At 39.7% G+C, this 11745-nt stretch overlaps 1 protein-coding gene across 1 annotated transcript in view; it reads left to right on the top strand.

Moving 5' to 3' along the window:
* The first annotated feature begins 369 nt into the window (after positions 1–369).
* LOC117591193 (unconventional myosin-XV) overlaps positions 370–11745 on the top strand; it is a 42797-nt gene continuing 31421 nt past the window's right edge. Inside the window, exon 1 of the mRNA XM_034284331.1 lies at positions 370–920. The gene's annotated coding sequence lies outside the window, so the exon portion shown is untranslated. The remainder of the gene's footprint in view (positions 921–11745) is intronic.

The following is an 11745-nucleotide window of genomic DNA, read 5'->3' as shown; positions in this document are numbered from 1 at the left end:
CCGCGTCGACAAGCAAACGTGCACTGAGAATTGGGTAACGCAGCGAGTAACTCTGCCACCGACAAGGCCTCCTTATATAGTTGCTTTATGCCCGCCTGTTTCAATTTGTGAGCAGGTAAACCTGTTTCAGCTCCGCTCTCAGCCATGAAGCAACTATAAAGGAGGACCCGTCGGCTATTTAGAGGGAAACGTAATAGTGCTGTCAATAAGTGCGAGTGAAACGACAATGGAGTGTGCGCCTGAAGCTCTGAGCTCAGGGGGAAATGACCCGATTAACGCTGCCGATGACGAGTCCTCCTTTATAGTTGCTTCATGCAGCAGCCTCTCTTTGGATCGGATCAACAGGTGAGACGATCGACGAGTGTTTCAGTTTTCAGTTGCTGTCTGACTGCCGGAGGAGTTTGAAGTGATTTTTTTTTTGTTCGCGGCGTGCCACGACTTAACCACTACGAGCACAAAAGATACACACTCTCTCACAAACAACCAACAGTCACAACAATATCTGTTTTTTGTTTTGCTACTCGATCCGCCAGTTCCGTTCAGCTATAAGTTTTTAATGTACAACAACAACTCGACCATCTTCAATAAAAATAAAAAAAAAGAGCCGCAGTCACAGCTACGACTGCAGAGAGCGGAATCGGAAAGAAGCAAAATCAGACTCAGTAATGAAATGTAGCAGAGCTCGTTCATCATCTTATGTGCATACTTGCATACATTCACATACACACTATGTTATGTTCTGTGGGGTGACGAAGTGACGTTAAAAGCAACCAAGAAGCGGTAGTCAAGAAGGAGAGAAGAGAAAAAATCGAAACATATTAAAAACACAAACGCACATCAGCAAACGCAGAACGAACAACCAACAACAGCAGCAGCAGAAGCAGAACGGTTAACTGAAACGCAGAACAACAACAAAGCAAGTGAGTAATGGAAAGAGATAGCGATAAAGAGACAACACTGCGCGCTCTCTTGTAATTCAAATCCGAATTCCACAAATAGGCGTATTAAAGAGATATGAGTAATTTAAAGAGATCGAATCAGAAGGAATTAAACTTTTGGATATGTTGTCTCATGACTGTAGGAAGAAATACGTGGAATGCCTAGTCGAAGTATCCACAAATAAATGTTATGCCGTTGCCAAAAAACTGAACTTTCTTATCCACCAATAACACCCACAACAGAACCCTAGCCGCTTCAAATCATACATGCATACATACATATGTACATATTTACAGTTCTGGATGTGATGCAATGAATGGAATGGATATTCTGCCCCATTCCGTTGTGTTCACATGTGCTTGAGTCTTCGGTGGAACTACCAACATGTACGTATGTAGATATTTACATATGTAAGTACATATGTATGTAGTAGTATGTAGTATGTAGGTACAAATGCGATTTTGGTTTTTTCTCTTACTTGTTATTGGAAGGGATCGTCTCAATCAAATTCCAGGCGTGTTCGTCTTGAATCGGCTTTCTACAATTTGATTTTCTCCGCAAATGGACAGCGACGGCTGCGGCGACGATTTGGCAAGAATACCAAGAACGATTGCGGTAAAGCACGGAAAACAGTTAGACGTGCAAAGAGAAAAAAAATCGACGAAAACCATGCGAAAACCTATGTACATACAATAGCAAATTGGTAGTGGAAAGATAAAAAAACTGGTTCCGGACATAGGGGAATGCCACAACGGCCCCTTGCTTGAACATTTCCCCGTTTCTGTGTTTACGTGAGTGTGTGTGAATTTCTGTCTGCGAGAGTGTGCACGGGCCACTTCCGTACATCAACAACCTAGTGCTTCTTCTTGCTTGCACTGGCTCTTCGTCCCACCACCACTCTCGCTCATGGCTTCCAGTTTTAATCCGTCTGTGTTCCTGATTCGTGTTCTCTGCTTAAGTCTTTTGTTTTCCTCATTCTTGCCCTTCCCATCGTTGTCCCACCGAATCGCTCATTAGCCTTATCGCCTTTTCGGCTAGAAGCTAGCATTGCAATAACTTGTAACACTTCTATGTAAAAAAATTAGTTAAAATAATGACATGTGTAAATATGGATGTCCATATGTACATAAATATGCTAGATGTCTGCATGAATGGCAAAAAACCGGCATTCGAATAAAATAGAATTTAGTGAATTGTAATGAAGCTGATAGAATTTGAGTTAATGCATTCGCTCGCAATAGACTCATTAGAGGTTATTTTCGAATTCATTTGTGTATCAGTTTAGGTACATTTGAAGTACATACATAAATACATACTACTACATCTTTAAATTGTTTTTTTTTTTCTGGCCTTAAGCCTAAATAGCTTACTTATGTGCATACATACATCATTAGTTCACATTCGTATGTACACATTTACATATGTATGTATATTTTTAGCCATAATAATCCTAGAACCAACATTAATGCGATGTTCATTCAATATCTATCTACTTCATTTATCTACTAAAATCTGTCACGGAGTAAAGGTTTAGTCCGTTTGATTTGTTTCTCCTGGATAAACACTTTATATTTCGAGTGATTTACTTCGTCCCCTCTTGAACCCCCCATCGAGGACAGCCCAACTTCATTTGCTCCAACGTTGCAGCATGAACATATTATGTACTTTGCTTCGGACCCGAAGTAATTCGTCCCACAGTCTTACGCCCCAAGACTCAGGTGTTTTCGATTCATGTATAGTGGGAGCTGATGTCTGCGGGTGCGGCAACGCACAAACTGATTGCAAAAACCTCATCAAGTGACACACCTCCGCCAATGGATTTGAATTTTAGAATATTTTATGCATTTGCTGATCCGGCTGACATCAAGGTAAATTCAGAAACAGCAGGGGGGGAAAAAAAAACTTTTCAAAATTTCCCTTTTCTGTTTTTAGACGCGCATACTCGTAAAGCTATCTGGCATAGTATTTACATATGTGTGTACATATGTACTTATGTATGCATGTACAAATCTGCGTGAGTTAGTTTTCGAAGCGAATCTACAAATTTGTCTATCCGTCTTGTTTGTCGGCTAGTTCTCAGAGACTATAAGAGCTAGAGCCACCAAATTTTGCATCCAGACTGCTATATACTCACACTGAAACCAGTGTATTTCAAAAATGAGCCACGCCCCCTTTCGCCCCCGCAAAAGGTCGAAAACCTCTCGAATCTACAGTTTTGAAGATAAAACTTGAAAGAAAACTAAAAACGCCATTACGTAGGGAATGGCCATATCTATCAGATCACCAAATTGGGATCCGATTGGATCATTATTATAGCCACAGTGAAGATTTTAATTTCCAGTGGGTAAACCCACCCTGTCCCGCAGCTTTTCTTGTTTTTATCACATTCTCTCCTTCACACTCTGCTTCTGCTTCACTCGACCTCTGCCTCTGCCCTCCCCCTGCCCCTGCCCCTGCCTCTTCCGACTTTTAACCCACCCCGTCCCTCAGCTTATATTTGTTTTTTTTTGTGTGCGGTCGCTGCCTCTGCCTCTGCCGCGAGTCTGCAGTGTGCGGGTCTAGGGAAGAGCGGTGAGCTAAAGGAGCGTGTTGGTGTGAGTAGTGTTGTAGATGTGTAGATGACAGATGAAGAAAAAATGTAAAAATTTGACAAATAACCGATAAGGTGCAGATGTAGTACTGAGTGCCGGGTATAAAAGTTGTGACGCGTAAGAAGCGTCTCACACGTCACTTCTCGTTGAAAAAGGTTTTTTTTAATAAAGTGCCCCCTAGTCCCACCTTGAAACCTATTGTGTGTCGTAGAGCAATAAATGATTGCTAAAATGTATATAGTCAGAAATCCCACATTTGACCACAACTCTTACAATTTGCATTTATAGATCATAACCTCAAATGAGAAATTTCAATGTTTTTTCGCCGTTTGGAACACAATGAAGAAGAAAATGGTGAAGTAGGGTGCCATATTGCATTGCATTTAAGCCGCAGTATTAGTCACTAGCTAGTTTGGAGGGCTAGAATTTGATATCCAGTGTAATGTTATTTTATAATGAAAACTCCTATGGAGAATGCCTGGTGGGACAAAAAATTCGATTATCTTGGATTTTTAAGCTGTTTTGATTGGTGCTACGACCTTTTTTTAAATAATCTTGCACTGCTTAACATATTCCCATCCTTATTTTGCTTCTAACATTTTAAGAAAACAAAAAAAAAACCCATTTTCTCAAAAAACATGCCCCTTGCTACTCTTAACTAATAGCAAAAAAACTAAATCAAAATATCTTATTTCGTTCGCGAGTTATTAATTTAGGACAACAAAAGTGGTCATTGGGACCATAGTGCGGTGCAGTGCTTTTGTTGCCTTGGGAGTTTTTAGAGAAGATTTCGGCTTCGCTCGCTGCTGTGGTATGCATTGGTGTCCATCTTTGTGCACGTATTCGAAATGAAAGCCAGATCACATATCGAATAATCATGTGTGCTGGCTCGAGGCTATCAGGGGCTCGATAATGCAGAAAAAACGCAAGCTAAAAGTAAATCGAACGAACCGAAATGAATTGTTGCTGGAATTGCAAATGCTGCTCGTCAAACCGACTTGATTGGAAATCGCAGTACGAGTATGTACCGACGGCTATGCTATACTCATACTAGTAGAGTGTGCAACATAAAAAGAGATCGAAACCGAAAAGCGAAAACCAAAAACTAACGAGAAGGGACGTGTGAGACGCTTCTCACGCTTCACAACTTTTATACCCGGCACTCAGTACTACATATGCACCTTAGCGGTGTTTTCTCAAATTTTAAATTTTTTCTTGATCTGTCATCTACATCTACAAAACTTCTCACACCAACACGCTCCTTTAGCTCGCCGCCCTTCCCTAGACCCACACACTGCAGACTCGCGGCAGAGGCAGAGGCAGCGACCGCACACAAAAAAAAACAAATATAAGCTGAGGGACGGGGTGGGTTAAAAGTCGGAAGAGGCAGGGGCAGGGGCAGGGGGAGGGCAGAGGCAGAGGTCGAGTGAAGCAGAAGCAGAGTGTGAAGGAGAGAATGTGATAAAAACAAGAAAAGCTGCGGGACAGGGTGGGTTTACCCACTGGAAATTAAAATCTTCACTGTGGCTATAATAATGATCCAATCGGATCCCAATTTGGTGATCTGATAGATATAGCCTTTCTATATTCCCTACGGAATCTTCTTTTATCTTCAAAATTGTAGATTTGGGAGGTTTTCGCCTTTTTGCGGGAGCGGAAGGGGGTGGGCTCATTTTTGAAATACACTTGTAACAGTGTGAGCATAAGAACTCTGGATGCAAAATTTGGTGGCTCTAGGTTTTATGGACTCTGAGATCCAGGCGCTCAACAAGACGGACGGACAGACAGACATGGCTCAATCGACTTGGCTATTAATGCTGATCAAGAATATATATACTTTATGGGGTCGGAAACGTTTCCTTCTGTGTGTTACATACATTTACTTTGTGCACGAATACAATATACCCTATTTACTCTTCGAGTACCGGGTATAAAAACCAAAATAAGGAAAAAACCAGCTAATTAAAGATCGCATTTGGGCGTGCGTGTGGAAGCAGATTGAGGACTGGGGTTTGGGAAACGACCGGTTTTTGGCTAGATACGAAATACTTTGTGTCTATCGATTTTCACTTCGTGGCAGCCGTCGCACCCCGCCGCGCCCTTCACGCTGCGCCCTGTCCCCTTTCCATTGCTATTCAGACTCTCAGCAATGCCAAGAATGTGTCAAGACAGTCAACACATGAACCTGGCTAGCAAGAGCCATTCAACCAACAAACCAGACACACACACAAACACACACGAAACTCTCGCTTATGCATAGCTTAGCATTTAAGCATTTTAAGCACCTAACAAATCGCGTCCCCCCGTCTCGGTCTGTCCATGAGTTTGTGTGTATCTGTTTGTTGATACTCTAATCACTTTAGAAATCGAACAAAAGGCTCCTATTTCATTCAGTCATGCGAACATGGAACTATAATTAAAAAAAAAAAAGGAAAGTCGATTCGTTTATCATGAATATTGTTTGGCGCTCTGAAATAAAAGACTCTCATACGAAGTTGACGATGACTTAGGCAACAAACGTCTATACATTATGTTATTTCTTCTGTTACACTTCCTGACACGATTGTTCCATAAGGAACGAAATCCACTTTTTATGAAATATTTTTTTTTTTTTGAGGTTTTAAGTTACCGCTCTACCCTTAGGTAGAGGGGAATTATTTGGCCACCCGCCTTTCAAGGGGGAAATCGCCACGTCGTAATATGTAACTTGGTTACAGCTTTGCTCCAATACTTACCTGGCGTAGAGGTTATTTTCCCCACGTGCTTGCAGTTTGACTCGAAAATTTTTATGAAATATATAATAGGTCTTAGAAATGGTCTGATGGCAAAATATATAATATTTTTTTTTGACTTTTCCCGAGTTTTTACAGTCAAAATTTCGAAAAAAATACCGCACAAAAATCAATTTTTGTTGGGTTTTGGGGTCATTTTTTAGCTGCATCAGCTTTTCAAATAAGGAAAGTTCTTTACAACCAGATGTAAGATACTTAGGTAACTTAGGACTTTAAAAACTCTACAAAAAATAGTTCTGCCATAGAAAAAAAACCATAATTCATAAAAAAATTCAAATGCCATATCTATCTGAAAAAGTCGGGTTGATCCTTGAGGAAAAAAAATTCGATTTTCTGGAGTAGTGTTATAAATGTCGGAAAAAGAAAGAGAATTAATACAAAACGAGAAGGGACGTGTGAGACGCTTCTTACGCGTCACAACTTTTATACCCGGCACTCAGGACTACATCTAGATGTAGAAGACATCGCCAACCACTAGATATCGTTCACATTACAGAACACGTAGTAAAAAGCCTTCTAAATAAAATGCATCAAAAAAATTGGATCAGTTAATCGTATTTTCCAATTTATGAGATATTTAAAACAGAAATAAAATTGGTACTTTTTCCTTGCACATTCTGTGCAATAATGACCGCTAGGTTTCACAGCAGATTTTTCGAAAGTGGCGCCATCTATGAAATTTTCTGGTACGCAACTTTGATTGTCACTCTTTTTCTAATACAGAGCGTTAAAAACCGAGTCNGAAGACATCGCCAACCACTAGATATCGTTCACATTACAGAACACGTAGTAAAAAGCCTACTAAATAAAATGCATCAAAAAAATTGGATCAGTTAATCGTATTTTCCAATTTATGAGATATTTAAAACAGAAATAAAATTGGTACTTTTTCCTTGCACATTCTGTGCAATAATGACCGCTAGGTTTCACAGCAGATTTTTCGAAAGTGGCGCCATCTATGAAATTTTCTGGTACGCAACTTTGATTGTCACTCTTTTTCTAATACAGAGCGTTAAAAACCGAGTCTTGGTTTTAACTTTTAAAAATTAGCAACCAGTGCGGAATCAAAATCTCGAAATAAAAAGCCAAGTGCTGCTGTTCGACCGAGTCGGAATTCAAATCAATTTAATCTCTTCTTCTTTTCAATTTCGATATTCACCTATTAAATACATGTTCTTCCTCTTTTTCTATCGTATTCACATATTACATATATGTTCTATAGCAACAAACTTCTGTGAGTATGTCGTAAATGCAAAAATTCAATATCTTAATGCTACAAATTCATTTTACTTATACAAAATACTAATTGCTCCCGGCCCTAATCCCTTTGCGCTAATTTGGCGTAAACAGCCACCAAAACTGGTCATTGTGACAATAGTGCATCTGCACCTCAGCGGTGTTTTGTCAAATTTTAAATTTTTTCTTCATCTGTCATCTACATCTTCCTTCCCACATACTGCAGACTCGCGGCAGAGGCAGAGGCAGCGATCGCACACAAAAAAAAACAAATATAAGCTGCTGGACGGGGTGGGTTAAAAGTCGTAAGAGGCATCGGCAGGGGGAGGGCAGAGGCAGGGGCCGAGTTAAGCAGAAGCAGAGTGTGAATGAGAGAATGTAAAAAGAGCAACAAAAGCTGCAGGACAGGGTGGGTTTAGCCACTGGAAATTAATTTCTCCATTGTGGCTATAATAATGATCCGATCGGATCCCACTTTGGTGATCTGATAGTTATGGCCATTTCCTACGGAATGGCGTTTTTAGTTTTATTTTATCTTCAAAACTGTAGATTTGGGAGGTTTTCGCCATTTTGCTGGGGCGGAAGGGGGCGGGGCTCCTTTTTGAAATACACTGGTTTCAGTGTGAGCATACAGCAGTCCGGAGCCAAAATTTTGTGGCTCTAGCTCTTATAGTCTCTGAGAACTAACCGACAAACAAGACGGACAGACGGAAAGACGGACAGACAGACATGGCTCTATCGACTCGGCTATTGATGCTGATCAAGAATATATCTACTTTATGGGGTCAGAAACGCTTCCTTCTGTGCGTTGCATACAACCGTTATTCCCCACAAAAACAATATACACTATTTACTTTTCGAGTACCGGGTATAAATATACACATACATAAGGTACAATGTCAAAGTATGTTCGTTGAACTGCTTCAAATTGAATTGCTTGGTAAACTATTGGAATTTACAGTATTTTAATTAAATAAATTAATTTTTACAAATATATATGTATATGTGTATGTACATATATATATAATTATTCCATATTTAGTCAGATTTGTATGTATGTATATTTTTACATATCACCATTTGTACATGACATATTTCCAATACGTTAATATACACTTTGCTATATGAACTTAAATGAAAATGAAGGTGTCTAAACATGTCCGCTAGGACATGGGAGTATCGCATCTGTGTACACATTCTGGCGGACTGGTACAATGACTTCTGGGAAGGCAGAACTGTTCGAGCAGAAATGTTTTTGTTACCATGCCCATGATCCAAAAATTAAAAGCAAATGTAATTCTTTTGATTGTCATTCCACATCATCGGATATTTTCTCATTGATCGTACTGTTGCTGTTGCTGTGGTTGTGGCTGCAGGTAGCGACGCGTCGCGACGTTTTAGCATTGGAATGCGGTCGAACTCGTAGCTGAGCCAAGATTTTTGTGCGCCAATGTTGGTGTAGCCCAAAAAGCAGCTTGGCAGTGAGAGCGTTAGAAGGAAAGTTAAAGAGTGGTTTAAATGGAGATACGTGGCGAGAACGAGAGGGCGAATGCGTATGTGGGAATGACGAAGCGGCAAGGCAGCAGCAGCAGCGGCCTCAGCAGACGTAGCGCTACCTGAAGTGCTCTGGCCACGCCGCTCCTCGGAAACGGGTTCCCCCATGGACGCAGCCAATTCGTAAGCACTTGTCAGTCCAATTGGCAACAAGCCTCGTTATTGTGCCAGACACAACGCCGATTCCGATTTTGATTCCGATTGAAGCTCGAAATCTACTTAGTTACAGCCACAAATCCAAATCCGATACAGTCACCTGCGCCAAAACGCTTGAAAAGTTTTGTGGTGAAAATCTGTGTAATTCACAATTTTGCAGAAATAATTATAAAATAAAAATCAAAAGGAGACAAGGAAGAACGTTTTGAGACACTTCGTACTCGTCACAACTTTTATACCTGGTATTCGTCAGTTTATGTGTACATATGTACAGACAAAGCAAAGACAAAGATAAAGTAGACATACCGTAGCGCTAGAAATAATTTTATCAAATAAATACTAAATACTACATCACATCATTCAACTACATCACTTCTCACACCAGCACGCCCGCTTAGCTCGCCAAACTCCCCCAGAGCCACACAATGCGATCGAGATAGAATGAGAAACCAATATACAGAGCCGTTGAAAGGGTTGGGGGGTAGACACTGGAAAATATTCTCTTAATTTTGGTTATAATCTGATCTGATCTGAATCTGATAGATTCTCCTTCTCCTGCTTTCAAAATTGTGGATATAGAAGCTATTGATACTGATCAAGAATATATATTTACTTTCTAGGATCGGAAACGTTTCCATCTTTCTGTTACATTTTTTGACCACAAATACAATATACCCTTCACCTGTTCAGACTGCTTTAGATCGTTCCTTATTATAGATAAAGAAATCAATATTCCTCTATCAATCTCTCTTATGCGATCTCTTCCTTGTACACGTTTTTGTGCAGATATAACGGCTGAGGTTGGTATGAGGAGCGTATGTATGAGCCTGTAGCGCCTCACAACGCAACCGGTGTATTGTTGTCCAGTAGTTTTGTACATAAAGATTTATGCTAAAGGTATTTGTCCTAAAACAGGTGAAAGTTTCACCCGAGAAGTGGCCACACAGCAAAGAGAAACAACAACAAACAGAGTGTTTTTGGCCTCGGCTCTTTTCTGTCTTTCAGCATCTGCTTAATATGCTTTTGGACAACCTAAAGTAATTATAACGATGAGGGACGCTTCTTACGTGTCACAACTTTTATCCCCGGTACTCAGTAGGAGTAGGAATCTGTTCTTTAGTAGTTTTTTAACCTTTAAATTAAAAATTTTACAGTTTTTCTACATATGTCATCTAAATCTACATCACTTTTCACGCCAACAAGCTCTTAATATGTGGGGCTTTTTCCAGTACTGAAGCCAGAAATACCCTGGCAGTTGTGCGTAGAGGTGGAGAACTACCGATAGTGGACGATAGTAAATTTTAAACCATCGATAGTCGCAATAGAAATATTTTTTTTTTTAAGTATAACACTTGTTAAGTATTTTTATTTAATCCAAAAATTTTGGTTTAAAAATAAGAGGACGTTTACGTTATAATCAGTAAGTCTTGTTCGCCTTTCACAAACATTTTTTATTAATGATTATCTCTTAATGATTTATCTCTTAATGATTATCGCATCCGATCGCTCGTTTCCCCGCTTAGTACTACCTCGTTGATCCAAAAAATCAAAAAAATTGCCCGAGTCATGACTTTGGGTGTCCACTTTTACGTCGATGTTACTAGGGGTGTCTTTGTTACACAAATTCGCCAACTCGTTCTCCAAAAAAGATACTGCTTGCACCGCATTGGATTCGTGCTGAAATCCATCTTTTTTGAAACGAGGATTCAATATTGTAGCCACCCTTGTCATTGTTTGATGTTCATATATAGATAAACGTTTTGAAATTGGATCCAATAAGGTAAAGAAACACTCTGAACTTTGCGAAAAAGTCCATATGCCAGTGGTATTATGAATGAAATCGGCACGTATGTACTTCCAGATATTTTTTCAGTTACTTGATGAAAATATATTAATATTTTTACAATAGCTTTTAATATTTTGATTTCATCAGCAGTAAATGGCATCGGCGCATTTGTTGTGGACAACAAAACTGTAGCAATGGCTTCGTTTGTTTCTAATAAACGCTCTATCATGAAGTAGAAGCTGTTCTGGCTATAATAATGAACATATCTGATCCCAATTCGGTGACCTAATAGACATGGTAATTCCCTACGGAATGGCGTTTTTAGTTTTCTTTTATCTTCAAAATTGTAGTTTTTGAAACTATCGTGCTACTATCGACCACTATCGGAGACTTTAAAACATCGAGAGTGAGCTAGGTCGATACTGCCCAACCATCGATAGTACCGATAGTGCCATCGATAGTTCTCCACCTCTAGTTGGGCGTACTTGTTTTGGATTTTTTTAGGGATGGCTAACTAATTTTAGCTCACGCGTCTCTCCATACATTTTGATGAGCAATACCTTAAAAGACTCCCAATAAATGCGCATGCGCTCTAAAAACTTTTTAATTTCCTGAGTTTTTAAAGTTGCCACATTGTTAAAAATAACTCCCAAACATCCACATTTTTGCATTTCAAAGCTTAACTTTTGAA

Source organism: Drosophila guanche, unplaced genomic scaffold, assembly GCF_900245975.1.
Source record: "Drosophila guanche unplaced genomic scaffold, DGUA_6, whole genome shotgun sequence".
NCBI classification, from domain to species: Eukaryota; Metazoa; Arthropoda; class Insecta; order Diptera; family Drosophilidae; genus Drosophila; species Drosophila guanche.
This window is presented reverse-complemented; position numbering and strand designations above follow the sequence as displayed.